This window comes from Ranitomeya variabilis, chromosome 1 (assembly GCF_051348905.1).
Source record: "Ranitomeya variabilis isolate aRanVar5 chromosome 1, aRanVar5.hap1, whole genome shotgun sequence".
Classification (NCBI taxonomy): Eukaryota; Metazoa; Chordata; class Amphibia; order Anura; family Dendrobatidae; genus Ranitomeya; species Ranitomeya variabilis.
The window spans coordinates 1,126,374,727-1,126,382,972 of NC_135232.1; positions in this window are offsets into that span (position 1 = coordinate 1,126,374,727).

The following is an 8,246-nucleotide window of genomic DNA, read 5'->3' on the forward strand; positions in this document are numbered from 1 at the left end:
AATGCAAGTCAATGGGGAAGCATAGCCGGCAGTGAGTGGAGGCCAGGAAAACACCTACAGTGCACATTTTACTGCCAAAAACATCCATTCTTGTTTTCTGAAGCTTGTCAATCTTAATTAACTTTATAATAATAGTTGGGCACTGGAAATTGGGGGTCATTTGGCAAAAGTTGTGGGGGTAGGGCTGGTTCAAGGTTTTAGTGGGCCCAGGAAACATGGACTACGTCATGGCGGTGGAGCAGGGAGAGGTAAGTATTTCAACGTTGCAAGTGCTGTGATCCTGAGCAAGCAGGGGGGGCCCACTCGTTCGCATTGGCACTGGCACAGGACCCCTCAAAGTACGGCGGTGTGTTTGCATGGCGGGGGCGCCTCCCACCAGCAGCGACACTTTTGCGTACTCTGAGGGGCCCTGTGCCAGTGACGTCGCCAACAAGTATGCCCCCCCACCTGATGAAGGAACCTGCACTTTCATCTGCACCTTCCTCTCTGTCCCTGTGTAAGGTGGTATAACATGCGGGAAGGGGAACCTTACTTTCAGCAGGGTCAGATTCTGGCTGTGTAGAGTATAAGGGGAATGTAGTGGTCTAGGTCAATGTACCAGCAGACTCATCTAGCAGTGGCTGGGCAATGGGCAGGATGAGGAGGAAACAGATATAGGGCCAAAGAATAAAGTAGGCTAAATGCAGTTCAAAATTGGTAACAGGACTAAACAGGCAGCATTGCTTTGTTCAGTGGAGTAGCAAACCCAAGAGCAGCAGACACTGTTTCAAGGGCCTAACCACACTAGTAGGCCAAATGCAGTTTAATATCTGATAGTATAGGGCGAAAGCCAGAATGTGGAAGCTCAGCTTTGTTCAGTTGAGGACAACACCAGGCAGGGGCAGACAGACACCTTTAGTAGGCCGGAACAGCCAATTTTTTAAAAAAACAGCAGTTAGTAAGAGGCAGAAGGTAGAAGCTCAGCTTTATTCAGTTGAGGACAACACCAGGCAGGGGCAGACAGACACCTTTAGTAGGCCGGAACAGCCAATTGCATTTTTAAAAATGGTAATTTGGAACTGAAGGTTGAAGCTCAGCTTTATTCAGTTGAGGACAACACCAGGCAGGGGCAGACAGACACCTTTAGTAGGCCGGAACAGCCAATTGCATTTTTAAAAATGGTAATTTGGAACTGAAGGTTGAAGCTCAGCTTTATTCAGTTGAGGACAACACCAGGCAGGGGCAGACAGACACCTTTAGTAGGCCGGAACAGCCAATGGCATTTTTAAAAATGGTAATTTGGAACAGAAGGTAGAAGCTCAGCTTTATTCAGTTGAGGACAACACCTGGCAGGGGCAGACAGACACCTTTAGTAGGCCGGAACAGCCAATGGCATTTTTAAAAATGGTAATTTGGAACAGAAGGTAGAAGCTCAGCTTTATTCAGTTGAGGACAACACCTGGCAGGGGCAGACAGACACCTTTAGTAGGCCGGAACAGCCAATTTTTTTAAAAAACAGCAGTTAGTAAGAGGCAGAAGGTAGAAGCTCAGCTTTATTCAGTTGAGGACAACACCAGGCAGGGGCAGACAGACACCTTTAGTAGGCCGGAACAGCCAATTGCATTTTTAAAAATGGTAATTTGGAACTGAAGGTTGAAGCTCAGCTTTATTCAGTTGAGGACAACACCAGGCAGGGGCAGACAGACACCTTTAGTAGGCCGGAACAGCCAATTGCATTTTTAAAAATGGTAATTTGGAACTGAAGGTTGAAGCTCAGCTTTATTCAGTTGAGGACAACACCAGGCAGGGGCAGACAGACACCTTTAGTAGGCCGGAACAGCCAATGGCATTTTTAAAAATGGTAATTTGGAACAGAAGGTAGAAGCTCAGCTTTATTCAGTTGAGGACAACACCTGGCAGGGGCAGACAGACACCTTTAGTAGGCCGGAACAGCCAATTTTTTTAAAAAACAGCAGTTAGTAAGAGGCAGAAGGTAGAAGCTCAGCTTTATTCAGTTGAGGACAACACCAGGCAGGGGCAGACAGACACCTTTAGTAGGCCGAAACAGCCAATTGCATTTTTAAAAATGGTAATTTGGAACTGAAGGTTGAAGCTCAGCTTTATTCAGTTGAGGACAACACCAGGCAGGGGCAGACAGACACCTTTAGTAGGCCGGAACAGCCAATGGCATTTTTAAAAATGGTAATTTGGAACAGAAGGTAGAAGCTCAGCTTTATTCAGTTGAGGACAACACCTGGCAGGGGCAGACAGACACCTTTAGTAGGCCGGAACAGCCAATTTTATAAAAAAAAAGCAGTTAATAAGAGGCAGAAGGTAGAAGCTCAGCTTTATTCAGTTGAGGACAACACCTGGCAGGGGCAGACAGACACCTTTAGTAGGCCGGAACAGCCAATGGCATTTTTAAAAATGGTAATTTGGAACAGAAGGTAGAAGCTCAGCTTTATTCAGTTGAGGACAACACCTGGCAGGGGCAGACAGACACCTTTAGTAGGCCGGAACAGCCAATTTTTTAAAAAAACAGCAGTTAATAAGAGGCAGAAGGTAGAAGCTCAGCTTTATTCAGTTGAGGACAACACCAGGCAGGGGCAGACAGACACCTTTAGTAGGCCGGAACAGCCAATTTTATAAAAAAAAAGCAGTTAATAAGAGGCAGAAGGTAGAAGCTCAGCTTTATTCAGTTGAGGACAACACCAGGCAGGGGCAGACAGACACCTTTAGTAGGCCGGAACAGCCAATGGCATTTTTAAAAATGGTAATTTGGAACAGAAGGTAGAAGCTCAGCTTTATTCAGTTGAGGACAACACCAGGCAGGGGCAGACAGACACCTTTAATAGGCCGGAACAGCCAATTTTTTTTAAAAAACAGCAGTTAGTAAGAGGCAGAAGGTAGAAGCTCAGCTTTATTCAGTTGAGGACAACACCAGGCAGGGGCAGACCCCTTTAGTAGGCCGGAACAGCCAATTGCATTTTTAAAAATGGTAATTTGGAACTGAAGGTTGAAGCTCAGCTTTATTCAGTTGAGGACAACACTAGGCAGGGGCAGACATACACCTTTAGTAGGCCGGAACAGCCAATGGCATTTTTAAAAATGGTAATTTGGAACAGAAGGTTGAAGCACAGCTTTATTCAGTTGCAGCTTCTTGGCAATAATATAAAGAAGACGCGACAGGACAACACTAGGTGTATGCCATATCTGTGTTTTCAATGGAAAAAAACCTTTCAGTTAACTACTTGCAGGAGAAAGTTTTTGTAGCTGGTGGACAATTTTTTTAAAAAAAAGCAGTTAATAAGAGGCAGAAGGTAGAAGCTCAGCTTTATTCAGTTGCAGCTTCTTGGCAATAATATAAAGAAGACGCGACAGGACAACACTCGGTGGATGCCATATCTGTGTTTTCAATGGAAAAAAACCTTTCAGTTAACTACTTGCAGGAGAAAGTTTTTGTAGCTGGTGGCCAATTTTTGTACTGTACCAGTTTTTTGTTGTATGTGTTTTTGTTTTTAATGTTAAAATGTCTGCATTTGATATCTCTCCAGTATTTTCTTTTTTATAAGCAAAATACTGCAGTTTTACATCGGTTACATGGATACACAGGCAGCTTGGTGGTGAGTGGAGGAGTATTTAAAGTAGGGACTGCAGACAGGCTATCAAAGGCCTAAAATAACAAACAATAGGCTCATGGCAGTTTTACAGCGGTTACATGGATACACGGGCAGGCAGCTTGGTGGTGAGTGGAGGAGTATTTAAAGTAGGGACCGCAGACAGGCTATCAAAGGCCTAAAATAACAAACAATCGGCTCATGGCAGTTTTACATCGGTTAAATGGATACACGGGCAGGCAGCTTGGTGGTGAGTGGAGGAGTATTTAAAGTAGGGACCGCAGACAGGCTATCAAAGGCCTAAAATAACAAACAATAGGCTCATGGCAGTTTTACAGCGGTTACATGGATACACAGGCAGCTTGGTGGTGAGTGGAGGAGTATTTAAAGTAGGGACCGCAGACAGGCTATCAAAGGCCTAAAATAACAAACAATAGGCTCATGGCAGTTTTACAGCGGTTACATGGATACACGGGCAGCTTGGTGGTGAGTGGAGGAGTATTTAAAGTAGGGACCGCAGACAGGCTATCAAAGGCCTAAAATAACAAACAATAGGCTCATGGCAGTTTTACAGCGGTTACATGGATACACGGGCAGGCAGCTTGGTGGTGAGTGGAGGAGTATTTAAAGTAGGGACCGCAGACAGGCTATCAAAGGCCTAAAATAACAAACAATAGGCTCATGGCAGCTTTACAGCGGTTACATGGATACACAGGCAGCTTGGTGGTCAGTGGAGGAGTATTTAAAGTAGGGACCGCAGACAGGCTATCAAAGGCCTAAAATAACAAACAATAGGCTCATGGCAGTTTTACAGCGGTTACATGGATACACGGGCAGCTTGGTGGTGAGTGGAGGAGTATTTAAAGTAGGGACCGCAGACAGGCTATCAAAGGCCTAAAATAACAAACAATAGGCTCATGGCAGTTTTACAGCGGTTACATGGATACACGGGCAGGCAGCTTGGTGGTGAGTGGAGGAGTATTTAAAGTAGGGACCGCAGACAGGCTATCAAAGGCCTAAAATAACAAACAATAGGCTCATGGCAGCTTTACAGCGGTTACATGGATACACAGGCAGCTTGGTGGTCAGTGGAGGAGTATTTAAAGTAGGGACCGCAGACAGGCTATCAAAGGCCTAAAATAACAAACAATAGGCTCATGGCAGTTTTACAGCGGTTACATGGATACACAGGCAGCTTGGTGGTGAGTGGAGGAGTATTTAAAGTAGGGACCGCAGACAGGCTATCAAAGGCCTAAAATAACAAACAATAGGCTCATGGCAGTTTTACAGCGGTTACATGGATACACAGGCAGCTTGGTGGTGAGTGGAGGAGTATTTAAAGTAGGGACCGCAGACAGGCTATCAAAGGCCTAAAATAACAAACAATAGGCTCATGGCAGTTTTACAGCGGTTACATGGATACACGGGCAGGCAGCTTGGTGGTCAGTGGAGGAGTATTTAAAGTAGGGACCGCAGACAGGCTATCAAAGGCCTAAAATAACAAACAATAGGCTCATGGCAGCTTTACAGCGGTTACATGGATACACAGGCAGCTTGGTGGTGAGTGGAGGAGTAGTGCAAGGAGTGTCTGTCCCAGTACTCCCAAAATATAAATAGATGTTAATGTCTCGCAAAACAACCAAAACAAAAAAAAAGGTGGCATACTTAGGTACAGGGGTGGGCTCATCTACTGAGTTTCTGACATAGTAATTTGGCAGTAACTATTTAATGGTGCCAATATAGGACACAGACACAGACTACTTTAAGTTGCATCATAGATGTCTACAAATTTGTATTGTCAGTGCCAGACATTGAATGATGTCAGCGAATAGACTAAAGATTGGTGGAGCTGTGCGACATAATTTTGCACGTGGTAGAGCACATTTTGAGCTGGGGTAGGGGGGAACTCTCTTGAGGCCGGCGGGACCGCCCCAGGGCCCCTCATGTTACAACGGTGTGTCTGACGTTGGGTGCGCACCACCACCGCCAGAGACACTACATTGTACTATGAGGGACCCAGTAGCAATGCCGTCAACCAAAAGCGAGCACACCCACCTGTTCAGACAAACAGCAGTCTCACGGGTGCTTGCGCCAAGTCGCGATACCACGGCCCCGTGTGGGGAGTTTTGCCATTTAGGGAGGTGTAAACATGTCGTATGCTGTACAATCAGCTGCAGCAAATTATACATTAGAAAAGTAATTCACAGGCAAGAGCTTTTCATAGGAAAGCTAGGTGTCGGCCGGGCAAGGTGGGGCAAAAGATTTCGAAATCCAGTTGTGGTTCATTTTAATGAATGTTAGATCGTCAACATTTTGGGTAGCCAGACGAGTCCTTTTTTCGGTTAATATTGAACCTGCAGCACTGAATACTCTTTCTGATAGGACACTTGCTGCCGGGCAAGCAAGCTCCTGCAATGCATATTCTGCCAATTCTGGCCAGGTGTCTAATTTGGAGGCCCAGTAATCAAATGGGAATGACGGTTGAGGGAGAACATCGATAAGGGATGAAAAATAGTTAGTAACCATACTGGACAAATGTTGTCTCCTGTCACTTTCAATTGATGCAGCAGTACCTGTCCTGTCTGCGGTCATAGCAAAATCACTCCACAACCTGGTCAGAAAACCCCTCTGTCCAACGCCACTTCTGATGTGTGCACCCCTAACACTCCTAGTCTGCTGCCCCCTGGAGCTCGTGTGAGAATGATCACGTGCGCTGTGTGCTGGGAATGCCTGAAGCAAACGGTCAACAAGAGTTGATTGTTTGGTTGCTAATATTAGTTCCAAGTTCTCATGTGGCATAATATTTTGCAATTTGCCTTTATAGCGTGGATCAAGGAGGCAGGCCAACCAGTAATCGTCATCGTTCATCATTTTCGTAATGCGTGTGTCCCTTTTTAGGATACGTAAGGCATAATCCGCCATGTGGGCCAAAGTTCCAGTTGTCAAATCTCCGGTTGTGATTGGTTGAGGGGCAGTTGCAGGCAAATCTACGTCACTTGTGTCCCTCAAAAAACCAGAACCCGGCCGTGACACGCAACCAATTTCCTGTGCCCCCGGGAAAGGTTCGGCATTAAAAATATACTCATCCCCATCATCCTCCTCGTCCTCCACCTCCTCTTCGCCCGCTACCTCGTCCTGTACACTGCCCTGACCAGACAATGGCTGACTGTCATCAAGGCTTTCCTCTTCCTCTGGTGCAGACGCCTGCTCCTTTATGTGCGTCAAACTTTGCATCAGCAGACGCATTAGGGGGATGCTCATGCTTATTACGGCGTTGTCTGCACTAACCAGCCGTGTGCATTCCTCAAAACACTGAAGGACTTGACACATGTCTTGTATCTTAGACCACTGCACACCTGACAACTCCATGTCTGCCATCCTACTGCCTGCCCGTGTATCCTCCCACAAATAAATAACAGCACGCCTCTGTTCGCACAGTCTCTGAAGCATGTGCAGTGTTGAGTTCCACCTTGTTGCAACGTCTATGATTAGGCGATGCTGGGGAAGGTTCAAAGACCGCTGATAGGTCTGCATACGGCTGGCGTGTACAGGCGAACGTCGGATATGTGAGCAAAGTGCACGCACTTTGAGGAGCAGGTCGGAGAACCCAGGATAAGTTTTCAATAAGCACTGCACCACCAGGTTTAAGGTGTGAGCCAGGCAAGGAATGTGTTTCAGTTGGGAAAGGGAGATGGCAGCCATGAAATTCCTTCCGTTATCACTCACTACCTTGCCTGCCTCAAGATCTACTGTGCCCAGCCACGACTGCGTTTCTTGTTGCAAGAACTCGGACAGAACTTCCGCGGTGTGTCTGTTGTCGCCCAAACACTTCATAGCCAATACAGCCTGCTGACGCTTGGCAGTAGCTGGCCCATAATGGGACAACTGGTGTGCAACAGTGTCATCTGCCGATGGAGTGGTTGGCAGACTGCGTTCTGTGGAAGAGCTGTAGCTTCTGCAGGAGGACGAGGAGGAGGAGGAGGGGGTGCGAACGCCTACAGCCAACTGTTTCCTAGACCGTGGGCTAGGCACAACTGTCCCTAAATTGATGTCGCCTGTGGACCCTGCATCCACCACATTCACCCAGTGTGCCGTGATGGACACATAACGTCCCTGGCCATGCCTACTGGTCCATGCATCTGTAGTCAGGTGCACCTTTGTACTCACAGATTGCCTGAGTGCATGGACGATGCGCTGTTTAACATGCTGGTGCAGGGCTGGGATGGCTTTTCTGGAAAAAAAGTGTCGACTGGGTAGCTCGTATCGTGGTTCAGCGTACTCCATCAGGGCTTTGAAAGCTTCGCTTTCAACTAACCGGTAGGGCATCATCTCTAACGAGATTAGTCTAGCTATGTGGGCATTAAAACCCTGTGTACGCGGATGCGAGGATAAGTACTTCCTTTTTCTAACCAGAGTCTCATGTAGGGTGAGCTGGACTGGAGAGCTGGAGATCGTGGAACTTTCGGGTGTGCCGGTGTACATGGCAGACTGAGAGACGGTTGGAGACGGTATTGTTTCCGCCGGTGCCCTAGATGCAATATTTCCTCCTACAAAACTGGTGGTTCCCTGACCCTGACTGCTTTTGGCTGGCAAAGAAACCTGCACAGATACTGCCGGTGGTGCGGAAAATGGTGGCCTTACAGTGACGGA